Below are 24,844 nucleotides of genomic sequence, written 5' to 3'. Positions count from 1 at the left end.
CTGTTGTCCTACCCCAAGGACGGAGTGGCGGACTGTGCATCAGTAATAAGCCCAAATACAATGACAGGTTTCACGGAGACAGAGTTGAGGCTTTGAGTCAGCACAGGCTACATTCACCCCCCCTTTTTTTCTTTTTCTTTATTTCTCTTCTTTTTTTTAAGTGAGCCTTTCCCAACAAACTGTACTGTGAATGAGGCGCTCTTGATGTACAATTACATAGTGTGATTCACTCCAGGCCCTGCATATTCCCAAGTGATGACCCCACTGGAACTTGACGGGATCTGTTTACTGGGTGTTGTTGTCACCAGCATGATGGACACCATCATCATCATCATCATCCCTTTTTAGCATACTACCCCCTATTCATCGCCACCATGTTAATTTATTATCACCATTTTCATCATCCACACCCTCTTGTCTGAATCTTAGCCATTCCCACCATCATCACCATTTTCATCCTCATCATCATCTTTGTAGTCCACAGCCAACGCGCCCGCGTGCGCCGCCTGTCCTTTATATTCATTATTTCCCTTGCCTTTTTTTCCCACTCCATTTTAACACGGAAGTCTGTGACGCATAGGCTACTATACACAGCTGCGAACGGGGGCGATGAAATAAACAAAATCTCGTCCTTCGGTGCCAAACACAGCGGTGAGTTTCTTATGTGTTTTTTTCCCTCTTCAGTTGTCTCAGTTAATCCCAATAAACATTTGATGGTCCCGCTGTGGTCCACTGCAGCTCTGCGTCCGTCTACACTGTAGCTGCTCTGCCGTGTACCTCCTGCGCCTCTCGCCTTATTAAATCCAAGCGGAGACGGCTGACGGACCGCCGCCGTGCGTCTGGACTGTTTGAGGATGTGATTGTGCGAGAATTTTCCTATATCTCCTGCGGTACAAAAACTGACGGCCACTCTTGCCACGGTCACCTTTAGCCCGCTGTAACTAAGGTTGGTATGCAAATTGAGTTTATTGCGATCGATTGATGCGCTCTGCAGCTATTTGCAGCTATTGTGCAACGCGGCCGTACGCACATCGGCTGCTGTTGATAGTGAATTCGGTGCACAAATTGGCGGTGTAGGCTCTGTTGTTGGATAATCAGGGGAAGACGTAATGCTGAACATGTCCATGCGATGCTTTTTGTCAGTTTTACTCAAGCCTCAAGCGAGAAAGCGTTGTCGTTTTCGTGTTGGAATAAAAACCGCACGCCCGGGAAATCGTAATTGATTGCATTCCGATACAGTGAAGACGGGCTGGTTGCTTGATTTTACCGTGATTTGCATGTCAGGATGTTGGGCATTCTGTTTGATTCTCTTAAAGCAAATCAGCCCGGTGCTGAATGTGCTCACACAGCATGCAAGCGACGGTGGGTTTGTGTCCTGTGACTTTATCTCCAGTACCGGACCCGTATTGTGAGGCTTGTTTACTGTTGGATCCTCAGTAAAGGCAACACAAGCGCTTGTGCCAAGTGCTTTGTCTCACTCAATATTTTGGGCCACGGTGTAAGTCCAGGCTACAGGTCTGGAGCGCACTGTTGGTCCCTCATAATAAAGCACAGCCAGGCAGAAGGCGCCCTACATAGCTGCTGCGTTAGCCTACAAACCAGCGCCGAGAGCCTTGTGATTCCAGTTCCTCTCATTGCTTAGAAATGCTTCTTTTTTGTGTGCCTCTGTGGCCCAGTCCGATATCAACAGCCAGGCAATTTGACACAGAATTGCATGAAGCTGTAGGCCCTAATTATTTTGCATTGAATGAGGACAGTGTCAGTGCAAGTTCACACCCCATACTGCCATTAATCACAGTCAGCTTGACTTAATTCCTGCAGTGTTTCTCCCATTACACTTTGGCTTTTCTGGCTTTCCCGAATTTGTTCCATCTCAGATTCATCTGCTGCTCAGCCATTGCCATGGTATCTAGCCATGGCAAAAAAAAAAAAAAAAAAAAAAAAAAGTGTCTTCCAGTTTCAGTCACTTTGATTGCCTTTGTCTTTTTTCTTTTCCTTTTTAATTTTTTAAGCAAGCAGTGCAGTGTAGCATGATGGAAACGCTTTCATGTTCCTGTGACAACCTGCTTCTTCTTGATGTGCGAAAAACCTGCTGTGATACTCACTTTCCCATCAGGAGGGTAAACTAATTAGCCTTTCCGTCCCCATATTCTTTGATTCCGATGTTACCGGTTCGGGCTGGGTCTCAGTGAAACCTTCCTATAATCCCATCCTTGTCAGTATCCAGGATTCACTGTCATGTGTAGCTGTAAGGGCCTGAGGAAAAGCCAGCTGTGTCTCTGGACATGTGTGTGTGTATGTTACATCACTGCAGCCTTTGGTTATGTCTTTGCCACTGTTGTGAAATAGTGAGGGCTTGTTGCGATAAGAGAACTCATTGTCCTGTTGGTATTTGTGCAGCATGCATGCATAAACTTGTAGATAACATAATGCTTATTCTCTCTGTTGAGCTGCCGTGTCACTAATCCTGCATCCTCACATGGGATTAACACGTATAGATCGGCTTCTGTCTCTCACGCACACAATGTTTAGGTTTCTGACACACTTGAAGCTTTTGAACAATAACGCCAGACGGTGGCCTCCCTGTCGGCAGGCAGTTGGTGCTCTAATCTTGGTTTTGTACTTTAGATTGGAACAAAAGAAATATCTCTGCTCAGAAAAATGATTTTGGAGTGCTTTTAATTTGCCACAGCAGTCTCAAAAATATGAACAGTTTAGTGAAATACCTGTCAGTCTTTTGTTCATGTGCAGTCTGCATTTGTTCTTGTCAGAGTTTTCATGGTGAGTGTACAGATATTATGTCATGGTACTTTAATTTCACTTCTGATCTCAAATGAGAATTTTTTTTTTTTTTTTTGCGAGGGGAAAAAAAATGATTCTCATATAGCAAAAACAAGCAAAAAGCAAACCCAATCAATTAAATATTTACTTTGGTAGCCTGGTTAGTCAAGTTTCAGTCAAGATAGAAAGCAAACTACATTTTGTTCAAATATTTCTCTACTCATGGGTGTAGTCCAAAAGCATCAACTACTCCTGGTCCGACTGTTCATCACCTAAAACCACTTGGTAGTTTTTTGTGCAGACCTCATGTTTTCCAGTGAGTGGATCACTCAAGTCATCTAGCTCTAGTTTCTGTTCTTCATAACCCAGCCTTGTGCCTGGGCCCCGGCCGATTGTGTTCTCCTGAACAGAAAGGGATTTGTGTAGGACTCAACAAGCATTCTGCCATTGTGTGAAGTCTCATCTTTTCTAAGGCCTGAGCGGGCCGAGCTGTCAACGGATTCTGAAGTCATCAGTCGTCTTGACAGACCTGACTACAGGGAGACGCAAGAAACGAGAAACCAAAGCAATAATTGTGATTGTGAACAGGGGGGAGAGGAGGGCCGAGGTTTTTCTCGCTAATCTGCTAAAACTGAGGGGCAAGGAGCTTGCAGTCTTAATGGACTGTGCCATTGTGGGATTGCAAATTAACTCATGCTTCCTGTCTTCAGAGATATGTTCTGAGGGAAGTAATTGGAGGGTGGAAAGAATGCGATCAAAATATCTGAAAGCTCCTATAGTAGCTTTCTGCCAATTAACCGCTGTCATTGTTTGACACAATTGGTCGTGATGGTGAAGTGTTCCTCCCACAGTATTTTAAAATGTGGAGCGGAGAATGGATTTGACAGTCCCTATTGTGTTATTCTATAGCAATTTCAGTCAAATTCAATTAAACAGAACCCAGAAACATTTTGACTTGTTTCAAGGCTAACCTTATTGGCTGGTGGAAGGGCTTTCACAAAAAAAAGTTTTCATTTCTGCTTTATCTGCTGTAGTCCCACTTTACTTGGTGGCAAATCAGTTTGTTTTGCAACTGTACTACAGCTGAGGTCTCTTCTCACTGAAGAAATTAGTTTTAATGCACTTGGAGCTGTAAATGGGATATTTGTGTTTGTATGTTGTGTAAATACGACAGAATAGCTGATCTGCTGATTTAGCCTACAGTGAACACAGATCTGAAATTGGGAAGATAATCTTTTGTTTAAGCACATTGCATGGTTTGCAGATGATATACTTAGAAGAACAGCTTGGGTTTTTACAAAGCAGGCTTGATCTTGAAATAATGTACGCAAAAAAAAATCATAATTTTTGTCAGGCATCACTGTTTGAAAAAGATTATCCTCCTGAATCAGGTGATTGTTAGCAGCAAGACAAACTTTCTCTCTTTGTGCACAGACACACTTCCTTTTTTTTGCTTTATTTCCTGCTTAAACACAGCTACTATTGATGGTGGGTGAGTCTGTGCTTCTGAACCACCCAGGTTGCCTTTATCATGCAGTTATTTTTGCCCAAATGGCCGGAGAGCAGCACTTTCTAATTTCTGAGGGCCCTCTGAGTTCTTCACAAGTGTCACGATTCTTTGTTTTTCCATTTCAAAATGGCACCTGCAGACATGTTCCTCTGACTCACACTGCGTCTCCATGTCCAACCAACTGTTTTCACCTTCTCCTCCGTCCAGAATCTTTTTGTTAAACTTTAAATTAGTATTGATTGCATTGTTCAGAAGGAGAGGAAATGGAACTAGCCAGCAAAAACGAGTATCCATTTACCCAGTGTACATATCTTGTTCCCTTTTACCAGAAGTGCATATGTGTGAGTGTGTGTGTGTGTGTGTGTGTGTGTGTGTGTGTGTTGCTGCCTCAGATCTGTCATGTGGGGTTTGTTTCTGTGAGGAGGCCATAATCATGCCAGTTATCAGCTCTAACCTTTCCTCTATACTTCCAACATAGTGATTTTATCTATTTTTTTTTATTATTAATTTCAGGCATTATAGTAATTAAAAGTCTGTTTGCAGTATTATGCACGGTCTGTTCAGACATTACCATATGGCAACACTGCAAATAGACAAGAAAAGTGCTTCCAGTGCATCTGCACCACACAGTTTTTGCTATACGATCCTGGACTGTAATTATATGAACACATCTCCTGCTGTTCTTGTTGTAGCAGTGTCTGGCTGGGCTGTAATATGATAACATAATAAAGGTATCTTACTGTGTAGGTTCCCGTCTAATAATCAACCCTGTCCTCCCTTGCTGCCGTGTCCCACTGTGGCCTGTCGTCTTCCATACAGGGAGGGGAATATTGATCCTCTCTAATGACTTCCTGCTATGGATGATGTCATGACATATCCACTTCTGTGACATGCAGCCTTGCTTGCACTGCTGGAATAATGGTAAAGCCTTTTTATGAGTACTTAAAACATAAGTAGCCCGCTCCAGTCGAGTGTGTGTGTGTGTATGTGCAGTGTGTACACTGCTGGGGTCTTGTGAAATCCTCATGCGTGGGATGAAAGAGGAGAAGCGTTGGACAGTTGCTATACATCAACCGTGCAGAAGTGCCGCCTCAGCTGGAAGGGAGCGTGTGGTGGCACCGCTGCATGGTCGCTGTCCATGGTTGATGATGCCATTAGAGCTGTCGTGTCCCAAGGTCTCAGTCTGCTTGTGGCGGAAGGCCAGGAGGAGGGCAGTTCTAAGAAGCCACGTCTGGGCCGCACGCGACCACGTTGCTGATGCACTGATGCAAACGCAGTGCCAGTAAAAACACAAATTAGAGAGCTAATCCTGTTTGCTCTGATGAAATTTGAATGTAATATATAGATCTGACCCCGTTTGTGGTTTTTGTCTCATTATCTCAGTGGTTCAGAATTAGGCAGTGGACCATACTTCAGCGGTTTCTGCTGACATGCTGCTATTTGAGCCAAGCTAGCCGGACCAAAAGTGTTAATATGTTACTTCTGATTGATGGACCTGACTGCAGATTTGACACTCGTGTTACGGGATCTGTGATTAGCAGCATTGAGAAACTGTGTCTTGGCACAGGAGCAAGTTAGAATGGATCATAGGGAAAGGACAAAAATTAGCAACGCGGTGTGCTGAAGGCACAGATAAGAGGCTGGATGTATTTTTATTTTGAATGAACGTGATTGTCTGCTGTTTAACTGCTTTTTCAATCTCTACTCTTTATTGAATCTAAAATAGCATTTCAACCAGTCAACCACTATTACATTAGTCAAGGGACCTTGAAAAATCCTGTTCCCATTGTTTTCTGTGTTGTGGCTTTTTCCTACAATGAAGCAGTTGATTTATAATAAGCAATATAATTAACTAAGGTATGGCTGGTGCAGAGTCTGAAAGGTTTCCGTCACCAATGTTGTTTGTTTTTTTTTCCCCCAACACAAATCCTTTGAGAAAAGAGATTAAGCTTGGTGAGATGTTTAGATAAGTGGAATACACAGATATGTCCGTGCAAGCCTTAATCAAACTAAAATCTCCCCACATGCAAAGTCTTTCGGTTGTAAAATGTCTACAGTGTGAAATAACAATCTGTGACATTACTGTACATAAATATGTGTCTGTACTGTCTGCTGCTGAGCTCACTGCTTGACGCAATGGTGATTCAACCTATACCCCATTCCTGAAAACTTCTACATTTGCTGTTCTGAACACTCTGTGTCACACAGGTCTTCCTGTGGGGGAAAAAATCCTGTGGCATTCAGGAAATGATGTGATTTAAATATGTGGCAACAGCAGTGATTTGTTTGGAAAGAATTAAAGAACAAACATTTTACAGCCTTAAAAATAAATGTAAACCTTGTGTTCAGTTATCAAAAGTTCACACAATACATTTCATGGTGTAAGACTATTAATACAGTAGAAAATTATTCAATGGAGCTGCCATTCTGATGTTTTTTTTTTTTTTTTTTTTTTTTTTTAGTTGTAAATGAGGCACCGCTGTTGTTTCATAATGAAAATAGATGTTTGGGATTCTGCTCTGAAGAATTTTCAGATTTTTCCCCATGTGAAGTTTTTTTTTGTTTTGTTTTAATTTTTAATTTTTTTTACTGTCTAGGTAATATTTTAATATTTGCATTGCCAGAGGTGGTTTGGTGCTTGTAATTTTTCTTGTGTGCATCAATGAATTTTATCCCATCAAGTGCAACCATGTCAGAGGCTTTCCCTAGCTACAGCAGCATAAAATAATTCCAGCTTTAATTCCCTACTGTGTTTTCAAAAGCCCCATGATGCCTTTGATCATTTTAATTCAATCCAGAGTGCTGGTTATGATTTGGTTTTTAATAGTGGTTTACAAAGAAATAAATCATTCATTTTCCTATTGCTTCTTCATATTAGGTTTGTCGACCCAATGTGAGACACTACGCTGGAATTAGATTTAAAGTTGTTCGCAAAAATGTTTCGTTTTGTTTAATAATTTATTGAAGTAAAAATGTCTGTAATTGAAGATTATAGTATTTATAATTGAAGGTTATATCTGTTTACGTCCCAGGACACCCACACGGGAGTGATGGCTGATTAGGCCTGTACTCGGGACTGTCGGGGTGTGTATGGACTGTGCTTGATGGACATTTCACTCACACTGTGGGCAAAACTCTGTTACTTTATATAAATTTAATGAGCCGAAATGTTGTATGGTGCATTGTTACTATGACAAGAAAATCCATACCTTTCATACATGATGCAGAGGACAGTTTTGCACAAAAACATTTACTAACTCGGCCGTTCAGATGCCATAGGCCTACACACCATTAAATTGCGCCCACAAGATGTTGAAAATATATATATTTTTAAACAATACACAGAATGACTGTCTGTGTGAAATATGCTGCAACATTGTGAGAGTCTAAGGACAAAGAAACAAAGAATGCTGTACGGCGGTAAAGCCCCTTGAGGCGGATTTGTAGTTTGATGTTTGGCTGGACAAATAAAATTGACTTGACTTGACTTTAAGGCAGAATGGGTGGGATTTGGCGGTTGTGGTTTGTAAACACAGTCAAAGTTGGCCCCTCCACCCTGGTTAAGTTAACCGTCGGCAGTGAGTTTTCGTTTTTCAGAAAAAACTTTGGCCCGCCAGCTCGTACCTGTCCAACAGGAAAGAGGTCAGCACTCCATCGCTCTTCATCCTCCTCTCCATCACTGCTCGCCAGCGGGTGAAAGCTAATCCCTTGACTCTTGTTGTGGAGTGAGCTTTGTCTGCTTGGTATTTCGCCTTTCTGTATTTCCTTTTTTGTCCCGTTTGCATCTATGATTTTCATAGCCTCCTATTGGATGTCATGCTATCGATCTGGCACTTTGTACTGTGATTGGCTGGGGGCTACACACCCACTGCCTAAAGGCTGAGCAGCGGGTGAGAGAGAGAGTCTCAAACACAGCATAATAAATAAATCCAGGCAGAAGGCAGGGTCTCTGTAGATACACACACCAACACACACTTCTAGTGGGTCATAAGTGATGATGGAGAGGGATTTTTTGTCTCTGTTTTGAGGAAAATCCTACTCATTCCGCTCTTAACGTGGCTGACATAAGCTCTTTCTTCACATGTGTTGCACAAAGCGGTGTCATGTACAGTAGCTTTACTAGCAGAAGAAAAAAATATGTCCATCCCGATGAACTTTAAGCTCCACGGTGTGCCGAGTTGTCCTTCCAGAAATGCTGATCGTCGTAGCTCCAGAGTTGACCATCTTGCTTTTTCCTGTCTCTGCTGGTGTGAGCCAATCACCTGGGCACCTCTGTTGGTCATGTGACATCTTCCCCACTTCACAAGTTAAAGAGGTCCATGTGAATGCAGCGTAATGATGGATGGGATAGGATAATGCTGCTTTTTTTTTTTTTTTTTTTTTTTGGGCAAGCTTGAGCAAAGTGTATCCTGTCCTGTGAGGGATCAAGATCGCTGACCTTCCGGCCTCGACTTGTGAGGCTGACATGACACTACCTTTGAGACCTTAGGAGGAGTGGACATATTGAAAATTATTAATGAGGTAGGCCACACTGCCACATGGATCTAATAAACTTGGGTAAGACATCAGGTTTGATATATGTAGACTGGAGAATGATCACACCGCTGGATGTTTTAGGCTACTACATAAGTCAGTATACAAGAAAACGTCATCAGCATGCATTATGCATCTACAAGAAGGGAGCCCTTGCAATAGTGGTGTTAATGAGTTTCAACAAAAATCTAAAGAAGAAGAAGATGAGGAGGCGGAGAATATGCACCCGGTTGTTTACTTCTTTGTTGGAATCCCAAACATTTTGTTTTGCCTGTTTTATCTCCATCATTGGATTTAGTATCAGTGTTGTGTTGATCAGTGCCAATTTATGCTGCATTCCTACTGGCTGGTCAGTAGACATAGATCATAGCAGCAGATACAAGTAAATACAACAAGTAAATGACATCAGCTGTCTTTGAACCTCTCTCACAGTGCAACATAGGAATTTGTCACCATGACCAAAGATATCACCACGTTTCTTCCGTGTTGGTCATCTTTCATATGGGACAGCCCAAAATCACACAGTGAACACTTGGCTTAAGGTGGCCTGAGACGCTGTTTGACTATCAGCTCTGTATGCATGCAGCCAGGTTGTGTTATCCATGCAGGATGACAGAGAGAGACTCACAGTGAATTTTGTCAGGGTGCACAGGCTGCAGGTTATTGACAGAAGCGGTGTGGAAGGTCTGAAGATCCCAGTTTCAAAGCGATATGGGTGTGTATTGATGATGCAGGGTGGCTCTGTCAAACAAACCTGACATGTCCATTTATTCAGTTTCTTTGGATATGGCCGCTCTGGGGAAGGAGGAGGAGGGTCTAAATCAAGACTTCTCCCGATGTGTCAAAATGGCAAAAGTTGAGTAATGAGAATCCCACTCTCCATATGTGCACCGAGTCTCATCACACTCTCGCAGGCACAGTGTCAGCGATTACTCTGCAGGCCTAAATGTTAGCTTTCTGCTGCCAGGCCAGGGAGAGGCTGACTCTCTTTGCACCGGTTGCAATTTAACATTTTAAACTGATTTCATTTGTTATGTTTCAGCATGTATTTGCTACTGAGCTAGAGTGACTGCTGCAGCCCAGTCATCCAACAGGCTGCCGCTCTCATGCAGTCATTCAGCAGCTGCAGTCGGCTCTCTGAGGAGCGGCCAGTGAGTCAGTGACCAACCAGACCAGCAGCCTCTCAAGCTGTCTCTCAGTGAATACACACACACACACACACCCACCAAGACCCACACACACTCGTCTGCTGGTTCATGGAGCACGGTGGTGGGCTGTTACTGCCTGCTGGTCCATAACTCCTCCACGCAGAGAGGGGTCATTTTACCAAGTAGCAGGTAGATAAACACCAGCTTTAGGGAAGTTGTTTTCATTGGGTCGGTTGCAGCAACATTCTCTTTAATCTGTTAAGAGAAAAAAAAATAAGAGAGGTCTTCTTAATGATCCAAATCTGCTCTTACCCAGGTGTACAGAGAGATGAATCCCAGCTGTTCGTAAATTGGAGGCGTGTGTCTGAGCACTTATTATTAGCATTAAGATAACGCCCCTTACACGCTATATAAGGGCAGCTGTTGTGCCGTGTGCAAAATACTGTAGCACTTGCCCAAGAACCGGAGATGCCACCAAACAGGGAGGGAGGAGGAAATGGAGCTTCTGCAGCTGAAATCAGAGTTGATTGTGATCGTGTGGTTTGTGAGTGCAGGGCCAAGTCAAATTTCCCTTCTTGGGGCAACAAAGGTCCGAACTGAACTGAAGTAAACTAAAGTGCTGTGTAATGAACTTAAGAAAAGAAAGAAAATGTGATTTTTCTTTACAGGTAAGTCAGAAAGTCAACAATGGCATGTGAGGCTGTGAATGTAATCTAGAGAGATGCACAGCTGCTGAAATAAAATGAAAATGGCTCGGTATTAAAATGCAGACCAAAAAACGTGCGACAACAGCAGGGGGACGGGACGGTTTCTGAAGCCATGACACCGACAGAGATGCAGTTCTTCTGTATAAACACTCTCACATTCATTTATGCGTCGAGCTATTTTTAATACCCGTCATGGTCCAGTGGCTTTTTTGCTCTCAAGTGTCTACATTCAGATATTCTTATTTTAATAATCTAATCCTTATAATTACTCTAAAACATAAAATAATCTAAATGTGATTATGCAGTGATATTCATTTAATGCAGTTTCGTGTTCTTCAGTTGTGTTCGGTTTGCGGGCTGTGACAGTGAGAGGGCTTTTTCTGCTCTCGGTAAGAGCGCTCTCGACCACTCATTTGAATTTCTCTCACCGAAAAGCAAAGCAAAAATGAGAAAATACTGGAGAATCCCAGAAATTGGTGGATGCAAACAAAAATAAGAAGAAATTTGCTTGTGTTATCTCTCCTCCTGCATCTGTCCCATTATGTCTGAAGGTCAGGGCTGTTTTACTTGGTAATGTCAGGGTGGTGGTTACATGCTTTCAGTTTCAGTGTTCAGTTTGTGTGTTCACTTCCTCATTCTTAGCATGCAGTGGCCTCTTGTTTCCCTCTAATCTATATCTATATATATAAGGTCATTATCAGTATCTATACATATATAATTACCTGTCACAGGCAGTAGGCCATGTAGTCCCAACCACTGATCCATTTCTATGAATGACGTTTTGTGGTTGGCTCTGGGTCCTTGGTATGTGCACTGTCTACTGTAAGCATTGAGTTTCAGCTAAATAGCCAGTGTTAAGTTGTTTTTGGCGATACGGAGCAAGGGGGGAATAATTATAGCACAGTTACTGGGAAATTTTTTTGATAAATCTATGTTGACTTGTGACAGTTCACAAGTGAGGGCCCCTCCCTCAGCCTGATCTCTACCAGTAAATATAAGGAAGCACTGAAACTGTGTGTTAATACAGTAAATACTACACCATGCGTGGGTTGACCTAAGCGTTCTCTCTGGTTTCAAATGTTTTCCAGTCCTACAGATATTTCCAGCAGTCAAAAAGAAAATTAATTGTCATAACTGTTGTCATTACCAGGCACTTACTTGTTGTTGTTGTTGCTTTATTGTGTTTATTATGGCGTATGTATTTGTAGTTTGGCTTGAGCATTTTAAACGTATAACCAAGATGTGTTAGACTGGTGTGCGCTTGTGTTGTGACCTGGACTGAATGCAGATTATGTTATGTGTTTAAGTCATTATGTGATTCACTGTTTACAAGGAAATCCTGGCCATCTCAGCCAGGGAATTCCTCTCAAACAAAGATTTGAATCAGGTTGATTTCCTGGTGAAATAACAGTTAAACCAAAGTGAAACACTTTTTGGGAGACTTTTCTGACAGCAGAACGTTGTGTTTGTACGAAAGCAGGAGTAGCTTCTTGACTTTACTTCTTTATAGGTACCTGTGTGCTGCACTTCATGCTTATTGGATCACTGCTGTACCCACAGTTCCAGTGGAGAACGCTCTCTTGGGTGTTGTTGCTTGAATATGTAAGATGACAGAGTTTTGAAGCAGTTCATGTGCTGCACTGTACCTGCTGTTGTGTACCATTCACGGCACATTGGATATGCTGGCCTATAAACGAACGGCATTTTATGGGAATCAAATGTTCAGCATACTTGAAATTCAACCCTTTAGGGAGCTTGTTTTACTACCATTATGCATGAGCTGTGCCTCCTGTTTTGGGCTGATCAGAGCGAAGCGGTTCGGTTGAACGCCGAGTAGATCAGCATAAAAGTCAAAAAAAATCTTTGTCAGTGCAGGAAGCAAGTCCTAAAATTATTGCATGACTTTCAAAACCTTGAAGAATGTTTTGCAAGTTGTCACGAGGCCAGAAATAGCTGTGGTGGCTGCGGCCTACAGGCAATTGTCATAGCAGTAAATGTGGGGCATGGCTATGTTGGTTTAGACACCACCTTAGAAAATGACAGGTACTTCTTGTTTGCTTGCCTTTTTTTGATTTCCTTTTACTATTTATTTATCACCTTATAAATGTATGTATTTTTGGACATGTGATGCTTGGCCATTTCTTGATAAGTGACACAGCTTTTATTCATGAAGGTTTAGCAATTGATACCACTGTGATTTCAAAATATTTCCATATATCGTATTACAAATCATGAATAGTAATTCTGTGGTAAAAGAGCATATGCTTAGGCTGGAAATGTGCACACGTCATCCATCTATGACAGCTACACTTGTTGTAATCGTTACAATGGCATCTTTGATGGGTGATAACTGTTTTAAGATCAGCAGGAAACAATAAGCTCTGCTCTTTCAGGAATTCATTTTGGGTGACATCACATGACTGTGCAGCTTGTAATATTTCATTGTTAAGTGTGACATCTGCCTATGAAAGGTGTAAAATGACTTGTGAACTGCTTTTGGCTTTCATAGGCCGTACTGATGTGGTAAACAGTCATGAAAAGAACAGCAGACATTAAGGCCTCACTATGTACCTGTCCACACCCCTTCATAGTCGGGTTATTCCAAAGTGAGCACAAAGCTATTTTTCCCCTGCTGAAATCAGATGAAGTGATTCCAGCGAAAGCAGGTTAAATCAGGATTTGCATAGGGTTTCTTTGCTACACAGTGCATGTCGGTGTGCGGAGACAAGCCCAGGCAGCAAGGAGCTAACCCAGTGTCTTCATAATCTTATTGTTGTGAGGTTCAGATTAGCAGAGGTACAAAAAAAGATTTCAAAACACTTAACTATACCCTGGAACACAATGAAGGCCATAATTAAGAAGTGGAGGAAATATGGCACCACGAGGACCTTGCTTAGATCATGCCACATTTCTCCAGGATGACAGCCATGCAAAGGGAAAGCTCGCCAGCAAAGCCAAGAGGCCAGCGGCAACCTTAAAACAGCTGCACGCCTGTGTGGCGGAGGCTGAACAAGCCAAGCATCCAACAAACATTACGTGCGTTCTCCACATTACTGGGCTGTGCGGTAGGATGGCAAGGGAAAAAAAAACACACACACACACACAACAACCTCTCCATGCTAAAAAGAGCTTTTACCCTTGTCATTGTTATGCAGGAAAACACAGCAAATCTCTTGAAACCATGCAAGGGGGCGGGGGGAGTTTAGTGGTTTGATGAAGTTAAGGGAAAATGTTTTGGCCTGAGTTTCAAAAGAAATGTTTGCTACAGAGCCAACCATCATCCAAAGAGCACAGTGCCTCCTGTTTATCATGGCGATGGCTGCGTTAAAACTATATGGCTGCTTTATCTTGAGCAGGATAGACGACTGTGCAGACAGGTCTGTTCAGGAAGGAGGGGGAAATATTTCTGTATTTGGTGGAGAAATTAGGTATTCTCTGCACTTGCGCGAGAAAGCTCATATTCTAATTTTATTTCAAAATATGGCCAACTTGATGGGAAGCACTCAGCCAACCCTGACCTCAGTCCTATAGTGGGCCATATCAGAATATAGTATGTCCGCTGTAAATTTTATTTTAAAAAATGCCGGTACAAAATCACCACATCACTCCTTTCTAGAATTTCTGTGAACTAAATAGAAATGAGAGGCGCTTTCTCTTTTCTCATTTTATTTGTAAAATGACATTGAACTGAACTGAACTGAGGTTGGCTTTTTGCTTTCAACGCTACCCTCCATGTCGCTCGCATCTTTTGGCGCTCTCTGTCCTGCCTCTCATGGCTCTTCTGTAAGAGGTAGAGGAGGTTTCTTGTGTTGGAGTCTGACGTTGGAGTCAGTAGGCGGCGTTCTCTGCAAAGCACCGTTTTCTGGTCGGTGTCAGATTTCATACATCCAAGTGACGGAAATACCCCTCGTTTAGGAATAAGTTCCTCGTCTTGTCCTGGTCGAGCTCGGTCACGCTCTGTGTCGGAGTGCTGCGGGGACTTTCATTCCCTGTCACACTCCTCCATGTTTGTCTTTGAGTTGATGTGTAGCAACGTCTACAGCGACGGACAGAAATCTCTATTGATAGACATTTTTCTCTTGTCTCACGATCTACATCATTATATTGCACAGCCCTGCTAGTAACTACATCCAACTGGAACAAGTCTGATTCATTCAATAGGTTTTCATCTCAGGACTCAAGGTAATAAAGCTAGAACAGCTGAAAGATTGTATGCTTTTCTAAATATCCTCTGTATGTCCTGCAGGCCGCCGGTGCAAGCAGTGTAGTTTGATTACTGCCAAACATAAACCAGCTGAAGGTGGCAGGGCGGCCTGATGCTCACAGAGTCGAGTCCAGAACAGAGTTGTTAGACGTTTGATCGCCCAACAGCCACCGTGCTCATCAACACATGTCCTTCATCAAGCCACCCTCCACAGGCCTCGTCCATTTTATGTCACTCTGGATATCAGCCTTGGCTAAATGCCAAACATATAAATGTGAATCTGCAAAGCTTAACAGCGACAGCCTGCTTTATGATTACATAAATTGCTTCCACTTACAGGCCTGTAGTTTATTGCTCTCAGTTACACTACTGATACATTACACCAAATGATTAGATGTGTAGCTTGTGATTTGTCAAAGGCTGGAAAGGAAAATAAATTCTTGTGGAAATGAAACCTGTAGTATCTGTCTAATTTAGAGCTGCACAATAACTTTGGCGTTTTTTCAACCCAGGCCATACGAAAAGGTTCATTTTCATTTATTTATTTAATTTATTTATCTTCTGTTTAACCAGAACGGTCCCATTAGGACCCATTATAAGCATACATAGTACAACCTCACCTTTAGCTTTAGAGATGAGAAACTAAATGTTACCAGCTCCTTGCTGGCCTTCAACAGGGCACTCGTTTTCAGTCTCAAAAATCAGTAGAAATGACTCTTCTGAATACGGGAAACTCACACCACAATCAGATATGTATTTGAAATGTCCACCTCAAAACTGTTTTTATTTAGCCTTTACGGTAATACATTGTCTCATGCTGCTTTCAGGGAAACTCTGAAGTCACGATTTGCATTTTGTACATTTTTGAGTTGCAACAACATTGTGGTCACGGTGTCTAACTCGGGGATAAATAAATGTTGCCGGTCGGGAAATGTGCAAGACGTGAAGTCTAACGTCTGAGTTGAAGTGAATGCAGCATTATCAGAGTTAGAAGCAAAACATTGATGCAGAAGGCAGTGTATTATCAGAAATGCTAAACAAAACTTGTTAGAGAGGACCAAATGCAATCATTTTTTGGGACAGACAATTTAAAAACCTATTTGGCTGTGCCGCTAGTTTCCTATTTTTGAAAAAAAGACAAAGATTTATGAAGGTTTTGCGGCTGAAAACAAGTGCTGTTAGATTGTGTTTGGGCTGCAGGAGAGAGGTAACGGTGAATACCTCGTCACCAAAGCTAGTGGTGAGATAGTGCTGTGTGTGGTTGGGAATGATTGGCATGAACATTTTAATATGGCTCGGGTTGGAAAATACCAAACTTATCATTTAAGGTCTCCGGCTACTTCTGTCATTATTCACACGGCTGAAGACCATGCTCCTCGCCGCAGCTCTGATATATTCTGCAGCAGAAAGATTACAGAAGCTGCATCGTCAGTGTTTGTGTTTCGTGGAGTGTATCTGCACTGTGAGTGACTGCCCTGTCAAACAGTTTCACTTCCAGTCTCCACATTTTGGATTTCTGATGTGTTTGCACTTTTATCCTTATTTCGCTCTCCAGATATTTCATTCTGCTCTTCCAGCAAAATCTGTAATCATCCCGCTCGTACGCAAACGTCTGTTTACTCTCTCTGTGCCTCTGTGTCTCTTTATCTTCCCATCTCACATACACGCACACACACACACACACACACACACACACACTCACACACATGCAAAGAGAATCAAATGGCAGCCTGTCAAATCTCCCTCAAGAGAATTTCTAAATTCCTTTGAGTCAGCCATGCATCAGTGTGACATTATTTTTGCCTTTACTTATTCTGATTTCCGCCTGTCATGACACGGCTTGTGAAGCTGTCAAAGCGGCGCGGTGAGGGATGGAGGGGAAAGGCGGGAATTCTGCAGAGGTGAAGGCAAGCCGAGTCTCCCTCCGGCAACTTTCCTCAAGATGATGCATATCATCACGGTCACAGAGAGCGGGATCTCCAGCCTTTCATCTCTCCCTCACACCTCAGCCCTGCTCGGCCTGGCTGCATTGTGCCTGTTACTTCCACTCTTGTGTTAGATGACATGGTGCTTGAATCCTTTGAGAAAATAGGCTGTGAGCTATGATGCAATTTCATTTTAGCCTATTTTCAGACCATAGGCCACAAGTCAGAGTCACGCTTCATCTTTGCACAGTGATAGGCCTCCACATTGCAAAAAACCCCCTCCATGTTTTAAGTCATAAGGGAACACCATTTTGATGGTTTATAGCACCCATTTTCCACAGGAGGAACAGAGCAGGACATAATACAGAGAGTGACTGTGCAGAAGTTCATAAATGCTGTGGACATAATCTTGAGCCAGTTCTTCGACGTGAATCAAGTCCTGGATTGCACCATGGCGTCTTAGTAACAGGAAACATGGTTTTCGAGGGGGAACACACAAAAGTGCACCAGCATGCCAGGAATGTTTTTTTTTTTTTTTTTTTTTAATCTGTGATATTGGTTAGAATTTTACTGTACACCTGCTGCTGGCTGTGATTTTTTTTTTTTTCTTTAAAGGTGCATTATTATGAAATTCTTAAATGGCATGGAGAATTGCCAGGCAAGAAAATTAATTTCATTGTGATTAAAAAAAAAAAAAAAAAAAAAATCACTTTTCTTCTGTGCCTGTTGAAAAATCAATAGTGAGGGGGACTCTGAAGGCAGCTGAATAATTTCAGATGTTGTGAAGGAATTCAATAATGATTAATTGTAAAACTTACCTGTGAAATGGCACATTGCAAAAAAAAAAAAAAAAAAAAAAAAACTCTTAATGGTCTACTTCTGTGAATCCAGGGTGGATAGAGTAGAATAGAATAGAAGAGAAGAGAATAGAAGCAGTCCATTAGTGCACATTTCTCTAGTGGCACATAGGGTCACCAGACAAGCCACAAACTAACCAAATTATCCACCAGAACCAAGTTTCATTTCCTAGGATGGTGACGGAACCCAAAATGTAACGTCGCCATCCTATGAAGAAAGTTTGGTGTTTCACCTCGCTTTATTTTACTTTTTTCCATGATTCACATCCATGATGTTCACAGCTTCCTATTGGAGGTTGCTCTATCAGTCTGGCACCGTGTGCTGTTAGTTTCTGGGAGCTCCACACTCACTGGCCACAGGCCGACGGCCAGAAGAAAACAAGAAAATCCAGGCAGAGGGCAGGCTGTCTGCAGATACACACACCAAAACACACTTCTGTTGGCTCATAAGTGATAATAGAGAGGGGTTATTTTTGTACGAGTCAAAGGCTTTGTTTTTTTTTTTTTAGTAAAATCCTACTCATTCTGCCTTTAAGGTATGGATGACATTATGGTTTTTTAGCTGGTAGCCAAACACTGTGTAGGCTAAACTGATCTAACTACACTAGTCTTGTCTAGTGGACTTGTACAAGTTAAGAAGACTAATTGCATTTGATACAAAGGACTTTCTATATAGTTTTTTGTGGCTCTTGTTGCTGTATCTGGCAGCAGCTTGTCAAACTGTGAGGATAACCTTCCTCACGGTGTGGGACTTGGGTTTGGTTCTCATGTCAACCACTTGGGTGAGCTTGGCCGTGCCCGCAACGCCGATGTTTTAGGTTGATATTTCACCCTTCAACTTCCACGCAATTAGCTGCATGTTGTAAACAAAAGTTTTACTGTTGATGTGTCACCAAACCTATATGAAACATGCCAAATAATGACGCAAACCGAATTCATGATTTTTATTGGTTGGAACAAACCAGTGCTAACATAGTACAAAGCCACATACACTATATTACCAAAAGTATTTGCTCACCCATTCAAATGATCAGAATCAGGTGTCCTAATCACTTGGCCTGGCCACAGGTGTATAAAATCAAGCACTCAGGCATGCAGACTGTGAAACAAGACAGAATGGGCCGCTCTCAGGAGCTCAGTGAATTCCAGCGTGGAACTGTCATAGGATGCCACCTGTGCAACAAATCCAGTCGTGAAATTTCCTCGCTCCTAAATATTCCACAGTCAACTGTCAGCTCTATTATAACAAAATGGAAGCGTTTGGGAACAACAGCAACTCAGCCACGAAGTGGTAGGCCACGTAAAGTGACGGAGAGGGGTCAGCGGATGCTGAAGCGCATAGTGCAAAGAGGTCGCCGACTTTCTGCACAGTCAATTGCTACAGAGCTACAAACTTCATGTGACCTTCAGATTAGCCCAAGTACAGTACGCAGAGAGCTTCATGGAATGGGTTTCCATGGCCGAGCAGCTGCAGCCAAGCCACACATCACCAAGTGCAATGCAAAGCGTCGGATGCAATGGTGTAAAGCACGCCGCCACTGGCCTCTAGAGCAGTGGAGACGCGTTCTCTGGAGTGATGAATCACGCTTTTCCATCTGGAAATCTGATGGACGAGTCTGGGTTTGGAGGTTGCCAGGAGAACGGTACATTTCAGACTGTATTGTGCCGACTGTGAAATTTGGTGGAGGAGGAATTATGGTGTGGGGTTGTTTTTCAGGAGCTGGGCTTGGCCCCTTAGTTCCAGTGAAAGGAACTTTGAATGCTTCAGGATACCAAAACATTTTGGACAATTCCATGCTCCCAACCTTGTGGGAACAGTTTGGAGCGGGCCCCTTCCTCTTCCAACATGACTGTGCACCAGTGCACAAAGCAAGGTCCATAAAGACATGGATGACAGAGTCTGGTGTGGATGAACTTGACTGGCCTGCACAGAGTCCTGACCTGAACCCGATAGAACACCTTTGGGATGAATTAGAGCGGAGACTGAGAGCCAGGCCTTCTCGACCAACATCAGTGTGTGACCTCACCAATGCGCTTTTGGAAGAATGGTCAAAAATTCCTATAAACACTCTCCTCAACCTTGTGGACAGTCTTCCCAGAAGAGTTGAAGCTGTAATAGCTGCAAAAGGTGGACCGACATCATATTGAACTCTATGGGTTAGGAATGGGATGGCACTTCAGTTCATAGTATGAGTAAAGGCAGGTGAGCGAATACTTTTGGTAATATAGTGTATCTGTTGTGGTAGAGCTTGTGAGAGCGAAACATGTTAGTAGGTCTCAGATCTTCCCTGTGCTTGCACCACAGAATTTAGCCACCGAGATTGACGGGAAAGGAAGTCACAGGGGAAGTATTGCAAGTCCTCATTATTAGACAGGGAGTGAGAAAGTGAGAGACAGGGTGCGTGTACCTGCGTGTGTGTTTGGCCCCTTTTCCTTCACAGCTCTTACCAGGTGATGCAGAGTGTGATTAGTGTGAAAGTCATTTTGGGTCTTGCTGGTGAATTCCCAGATTTCATAGGTGTGCACAGAGCACTGGCCCTTGCGTATTCCTGCCAAGGAAGACTGTTTGTTCCCGACGCCTGTTCAAAGTTCACGCTGCAAACCTCACAATTAATCAAACTCCAAAACTGAGTTTCATTAGCATGCAATCAAATGTGTCAGTTGACAGAGGCATTATGAATGCAATGAACTTAAATCTCATAGATTCCTCTGATTAAATTCTGCATAAAGACGAATAGGCATGGAGACATTTAGGAGGCAGAAAGGAAGCCACAGTAATATTCACACGACACTGGTGCTGATAACATGGGCTACCGCATTTGAAAGGACAATGAGTTAATGAGAAGCATTATGATAATTTATTCCCAGTATAGCATGAAAAAGTACTACATTAAAGTAATCAAAAGTTTTCAGATGCAGCAGCGTTGCACGCTTGTTGGCGTCCGTGTGTGTGTGCGTGTGTTTGGAGAATGTACTGCGTGAGTGACTGTTAAATTGTCTAACACAATTGGCTAACAATTTAAACAAAAACTCTGTGCCAATATTTTGGCTTTTTAATGTGTTTATGTGTGTGTGTGTGTGTGTGCTGATGCATGTCTGATGAACAGAGCTGCACTCGGCTTTATCAGAGAAGCCCATCAAGTTTGATCCTCTGTTAATCTGTGCTCAGTCTGGAGGAAGTGCGAGCTCTGGCAGGGCATTAAGACCAGCTAGACCCGTCACTGCCAACGCACCTACATCTGTGCCAGGAGAAAATGAATGTCCCCATCTCTTCCCTGACATGTACCATCCAGCCCAGGCATCAGTCCAACATAGAGTCATACTGGTGGCATTTCTTTCTTTTTCTTTTTTTTTTTTTTTTTTTAGAAAACTTTTCCTCTTGTAAAAGGATTTGAAAGTGAAATGTCCTTGGAGGTTACAGCAATCAAAGCAGGAAATAATTACATTTTCAGAGGTTACACCTGCCAATTTGTCCAAAGCACGAGGCCAGATGTAACAACAAATAGCTTTCGCTGGAAGTAAAAATTTATAAGGACGGGCTTAATGAGGAACACCGCATAGTCGGACAATCCAATCAGTGCTTCATCTTTTCCACCCTTTCCAAATGATTCTCTGTGAAGCAGCAAAATCAGTATTCAGTCACAGATTAAGGGGCAGAACAAACTCTCCTGTCTGCTTATGGCAGATAAATGCTTACTAATGAAGACATTATTTGCCCTTGGATTAGTAGTTACGTGAGTTAATTTACTTGAAAATACAGTGTTTTAGTTTTCAAGGTTTTTTTTAATCTATATACATTATCAACCCTATTTGCAGAGCGGGTCTCTTAAGTAACTCCCCAACTGCCGGGAAAGCCCTTCTTTAGATAGAGACTATAGTAATGTAACGATCGATTGATACACAGCTGAGGTTTTCTGCCTGGTTGCGCATCAAGACTGGAGAATGGGCTCACAGCCATATATCAGGTCGTATCTGACAGCGGGGACAGAGAGCGGCCTCTTGGCAAACTGAATAACAGCAGAGCTCAGCTGAGCAGAACGCACATGAGACAGGACTTTGATTTACCTGGCAGAGGCAGACAGAGGGGAAGAGTGAGTCAGATGGGCCAAACTGTTTCTTGTTTCCCGGTCTTCACTAGAATAATATTATTTATAGTAATGTTCTTGCGGGTTTATTCTGAGGTCATGACACTGTCGCAACACGAATGAGTCAGGCTCACTTCGAAGTCATGGTGTTTCTGGCCATAGTTTGAACCTTGATAGAACAAGAGCTTGTTTGCTTGCATTTACAGTGGCAAGAAAAAGTATGTGAACCTTTTTTGGAATTTCATGGTTTTCTGAATAAATTTATCATAAAATGTGATCTGATCTTCCTCTAAGTTGAGGGTATTGACAAACAGAATGTGTCTAAAATAATAACACAAAAAATTCTGATCTTTCATGTCTTTATTGAACACACTCATTCAACATTCAAAATGGCAGTGGAAAAAGTAAGTGAACCCTTAGAATTAATAACTGGTTGACCCCCCCTTGGCAGCAATAACCTCAACCAGGCGCTTCCTGTAGCTGTGGATCAGACCTGCACATTGTTGAGGAGGAATTTTAGCCCATTCTTCCGGACGTCTCATGTGTACAGCTCTCTTCAAGTCAATCCATAGCATCTCTATTGGGTTGAGGTCTGGGCTCTGACTTGGCCACTCCAAAAGGCGGATTTTAATTTTCTGAAGCCATTCTGTTGTGGACTTGCTCCGGTGTTTTGGGTCGTTGTCCTGTTGCATCACCCACCTTCTACACAGTTTCAGCTCACGTACAGACATTCTCACATTATCCTGAAGAATTGTCTGATACACTTGGGAATTCATCTTCCCCTCAATGATTGCAAGCTGGCCAGGCCCTGATGCAGCAAAGCAGGCCCAAATCATGATGTTTCCTTCCCCATATTTTACGGTTGGAATGATGTTTTTATGATGATATGTTGTGCCCTTTCTACGCCAGATGTAGTGCTGTGCGTTTTTTCCAAATAGTTCAATCTTAGTTTCATCAGTCCACAAAACATTTGGCCAATACCGCTGTGGAGTGTCAATGTCCTCTTTTGCAAACTTCAGGCGTGCAGCAGTGTTCTTTTTAGTAAGCAGTGGCTTCCTTCGTGGTGTCCTGCCGTAGATACGCTGCTTGTTCAATGTTTTACGTATTGTAGACTCATGAACAGAGATGTTAGCCAGTTCCAATGATGCCTTCAAATCTTTGGCTGTGATTCGGGGTTGTTTCTTTACCTCATTGATGAGTCTTCGTTGTGCTCTTGGTGTCATTTTGACTGGGCGCCCACTTCTTGGTAGAGTAGCAACAGTCCCAGAGTGTCTCCATTTGTAGATTGTTTGTCTAACTGTAGACTGGTGAATTTCTAAAGTCTTTGGAATAACTTTGTAACCCTTGCCAGCTTTATGTAAATCAACAATTCTTGATCGTAGATCCTCTGAAAGCTCTTTTTGGCGAGGCATGGCTCACATAAGTGAGCCTTGCACAGAGCAAACTCCAAAAGTGTGAGGGGTTTTTATCAGTCAAAGTAGCTGTAGTCCACATCTCCAAACTCGTTATCTTAACGAGACTCCAGGTGTACTAAAACCAGACTCCAATTAGCTTTTTTTAGGTCATTAACTCAAGGGTTCACATACTTTTTCCTCAAGCACTATGAGTTTTTTTTTTTTTTTTTTTTGGATGGTGAAGTGATTTGAGTGATTATTTTGGCTTACTGGTTAAGGTTAGGGTTAGGACATAGGTTGGTTATGGCTAAGATTAGGGAAAGGCAGTAGTGAATGAATGCAAGTCAGGTTGCCATCCTTGGGGAAAAAAAAAAAAAAAATCTCATCAAGGACCGTATTAACAGTTCTTGTTAAAGCGTTTGCATATTTTCTTTACACGTTGCTTGTACTATGTGTCGCAAGGAAACTGTGAGCTTTCCAGGTCTGTCAACATTTAATGCAAAAAACAAAAGCCTCTTGTGTTTTTGTCTTTGTAGTTGATTTTACTACAGTGACAATGAGCTAGGTGCTCAGTTATGCCCATATATGCATTGTTTATTTAGTTTGAGATTCATCCACACCTGCTAGTATCTTTCCAGTGATGCCCGGCAACCATAAATACAACGACGGAAATGGGCGTGCTGGATAAGTTATTGGCATTAAACCAACTCAGACTAACACACATTGGCTGGAACATCCAAGGGACGGTCTTGCAGCGCGACTGACAGATCGAGTTCAGAGCTGTGTTTATTAATTCTCAAAGTATGTATGGTTTAGGATGACTGGAATGTTTTTATATGAGGAAGGAGGAACTTTAGTTGGCCCATTAGTGCATTCCCGGAGTTCAACAGTCCAACAGCGACTTTAAACTTGAAACAGTCTGCCAATTACGAGTGGGAGGATTCTGCTGGGGTTGTTATTATTTAGTAGTAATGAGCTTGGTGGCACTCCTTGAGCGTGTGCTGTTGCGGCACCATCAGTGTGTTGCCGGCCGCGCAGACGGGGATGATGTGATGGATGCTGTTGTTTGTTTCACTGGGCTGCAGCTAAAACTGCCGGTCGTAGACACAGCTGGGATCTGTGTATTTTCTTGTGTGTGTGTGTGTGTATGGAACATATCATGCCTTTATGCTCGCTGTTTATGTGAGATCGTCTCTGCTTCTCTCCAGTGTCCTTTTCCCTCGTGCATCCTCTCATTTACTCCACATCATGGCTCAGGAAATGGCAGGAGAGGTCGCCTTTTGTAGACAATAAAGAAATTTGTTGCCTGTGACTGAAATATGATAGAACAATGTTTAATGGTGATAGTACTGCTTGATGATGCCCTCCGGGGGTTAACTTTGTCTCCTGTTCATTAACTGTACCTAATTAGCCCAACACACACACACACACACACACACACACACACACACACACACACACACACACACACACATTGCATTATGATCCTTTGTGCTCACTGCTCATCAAAATGACCTCCATTCTTTAGCTACAGGTCATTAAGTACCAGTGTAATGGTTGATGATATAGATTTCATTACCAAAGATAGGGAGTTATTTTACCTCTTTTACATTCAAAGCCACAACATCTACCGTTCTTTGAATAAAATGTGTAGTAACGACTTGGGATGGGGAGGGGGGACGTGCAGACAAATGAGGGTT

General features: G+C 42.6%; 1 protein-coding gene across 4 annotated transcripts in view; it reads left to right on the top strand.

The window, feature by feature from the left end:
- The first annotated feature begins 395 nt into the window (after positions 1-395).
- marchf8 (membrane-associated ring finger (C3HC4) 8) overlaps positions 396-24,844 on the top strand; it is a 95,801-nt gene continuing 71,352 nt past the window's right edge. Inside the window, exon 1 of one of the 4 annotated variants that reach the window (XM_030069892.1) lies at positions 396-651. The gene's annotated coding sequence lies outside the window, so the exon portion shown is untranslated. The other 3 variants (XM_030069894.1, XM_030069896.1, XM_030069893.1) reach the window with 3 other exon arrangements.

The sequence above is a fragment of the Myripristis murdjan genome, chromosome 15, assembly GCF_902150065.1.
Source record: "Myripristis murdjan chromosome 15, fMyrMur1.1, whole genome shotgun sequence".
Lineage (NCBI taxonomy): Eukaryota > Metazoa > Chordata > Actinopteri > Holocentriformes > Holocentridae > Myripristis > Myripristis murdjan.
Note: the sequence above shows the minus strand (reverse complement) of the source record. Positions and strands in the feature narration are given on the sequence as shown.